A 2,500-nucleotide genomic window follows, 5' to 3' on the forward strand; every position below is an offset into this window, starting at 1 on the left:
AGGTCTCCAAGGTGAAGAGCCTCTAGTCGATAGAATAATGTAGGTAAGGGAAGTCGGCAAATTGGATCCGTAACTTCGGGATAAGGATTGGCTCTGAGGATCGGGGCGTGTCGGGCTTGGTCGGGAAGTGGGTCAGCGCTAACGTGCCGGGCCTGGGCGAGGTGAGTGCCGTAGGGGTGCCGGTAAGTGCGGGCGTTTAGCGCGGGCGTGGTCTGCTCTCGCCGTTGGTCGGCCTCGTGCTGGTCGGCGGTGCAGGATGCGCGCGCCTGCGCGGCGTTCGCGCCCCGGTGCTTCAACCTGCGTGCAGGATCCGAGCTCGGTCCCGTGCCTTGGCCTCCCACGGATCTTCCTTGCTGCGAGGCCGCGTCCGCCTTAGCGTGCTCCTCCGGGGGCGCGCGGGTGCGCGGATTCTCTTCGGCCGCCATTCAACGATCAACTCAGAACTGGCACGGACTGGGGGAATCCGACTGTCTAATTAAAACAAAGCATTGCGATGGCCCTAGCGGGTGTTGACGCAATGTGATTTCTGCCCAGTGCTCTGAATGTCAACGTGAAGAAATTCAAGCAAGCGCGGGTAAACGGCGGGAGTAACTATGACTCTCTTAAGGCCAACCGGCCGTGCCGAAAATCTTGTAACTTTTGCAGCTGAATACACCTGTAGTGAGTGCCACCGCAGTTTCACCACCAAGAACGGTCTCGGGGTCCATCGCCGCCGCCAACACCTTGCGGCCGCCAACGCGGAGATCGTCACGGAGAGGCATCGCGCGAGGTGGACGGAGGAAGAAGTCCTGTCGCTCGCCAAGGCAGAGGCCGAACTGTTCCTCGAGAGGGACGCCCGGTTCTTCTTTGTAAATCAAGAACTCATCAGGATGTTCCCCGACCGAACGCTTGAGGCAATCAAGTGCCGACGGCGGCAAGCTGCCCACAAGCAGCTTGTCCGCCAATTCATGGAGGCGCTTGAGATCGGTCGGGGGGAAGAGCCGGCGTCCCGCCGGGGAGTAGCGAGCCCGCTGCCTGACGCGGGCGAGGCCGCTGCGCCGCCCGTCGACGCAGCCGAGGACTTCGCGGCCGACACCACCGGGCCGCCGCCGGAGGGGCCGACTGACGCCGCCATCTGGGAGCATCTGGCGGGGCTACCCGCTTCCGCCCAGCGTTTCTCTGCCCTGGATCGTGTCATAGGTCTGGGGCGGGGCACGCCGCCCGATGTCATCCTGGGCATGCTCCCGGATGCCCTTGCGTCGGTCGGGTCCAGAGGGGAGAGATCGATCACCAGGACACAGCGGCCGCGCCAACCATCGAAGCGGCCGCCTGCCGCGCCGCCGACGCAGAAGCGCAAGCGGCGCCGCTGGGAGTACGCGAGAACGCAGGATGCCTTCCGACGGTCGCGTGCACGTTGCGTGCGCGGCCTCTTGGATGGCACCCTGCTCCAGCCGCCACCTGCCATCCCTGGTCTGCTGGACTTCTGGGCGGACCTCTTCACCAAGAAGCCCATCTCCACCGCGGGCTTCATTCGTGACCGCCTCCTCCCGCACTCAGAGCCTGTCGCTCTTGAGTGCATATGGGGGCCGGTCACACATGAGGAGGTCGCCGCCGCGTTGCCGCCCAGGGGATCAGCAGCCGGGCCGGACGGCCTTACCCCAGCGGAGTTGCGGCGCCTGCCGCACGAAGTCCTGGTGAAAGTGATGAATCTCTTCCTTCTGGCCCGCGCCCTTCCGGAACGCCTGCTTCGCGCGCGGACGTCCCTTCTCCCGAAAACGGCTGCACCAACATCCCCCGCTGACTTTCGCCCCATTACGGTCTGCTCGGTGTTGGCGCGGACCTTTCACAAGGTTCTCGCGTCACGCCTGATGCGCGCATGTGCTGTGGACGAACGTCAGCGGGCATTCATCCCTCGGGATGGGATGTTGGAAAATACCTTCATCTTGGACACTGCTCTCACCGACGCAGTTCGCTCCTGCCGCTCTGTCTTTGTGGCGTCGATCGACGTATCTAAGGCATTCGATTCGGTAGATCATGCTGCCCTTCGCCCCGTGCTGAAGGCGCATGGCCTGCCGGATTGCTTTGTCGAGTATGTCGAGCGGTGCTACGAGGGCAGCACGACAGTGATAGCGGACGGCGCCGGCGTGGGCGTGTCTGTGCAGCCAGCACGGGGCGTTCGCCAGGGCGATCCCCTCTCCCCCCTCCTGTTCAACTTTGCGGTGGACTACGTTTTAGGCCAACTGCCCTCCCACATCGGAGCTCGGATCCTCGGTCGCAGAGTCAACGCTGCGGCCTTTGCAGATGACGTCTTGCTGTTTGCAGCGACCCCGAGGGGCTTGCAGTCCCTCATCGACGCAGCTACCGCAGCCCTCGGCCACCTGGGGCTGCAGATCAACGCCCGGAAGTGTTTCACCCTCGCCTTAGTCGCGTCAGGGCGCGAGAAGAAGGTGAAGGTGGACAGCAATGTCACCTTCACAGCAGGCAATACCACCATGCCTGCCCTGCGTGTGGGTGAAACCTT

The 2,500-nt window shown here is 63.6% G+C and overlaps 1 pseudogene; it reads left to right on the plus strand.

The window, feature by feature from the left end:
- LOC124771722 overlaps nucleotides 1-2,500 on the plus strand; it is a 7,620-nt pseudogene that overhangs the window by 2,277 nt on the left and 2,843 nt on the right.

Source organism: Schistocerca piceifrons, unplaced genomic scaffold (genome assembly GCF_021461385.2).
Source record: "Schistocerca piceifrons isolate TAMUIC-IGC-003096 unplaced genomic scaffold, iqSchPice1.1 HiC_scaffold_936, whole genome shotgun sequence".
Taxonomy (NCBI): Eukaryota; Metazoa; Arthropoda; class Insecta; order Orthoptera; family Acrididae; genus Schistocerca; species Schistocerca piceifrons.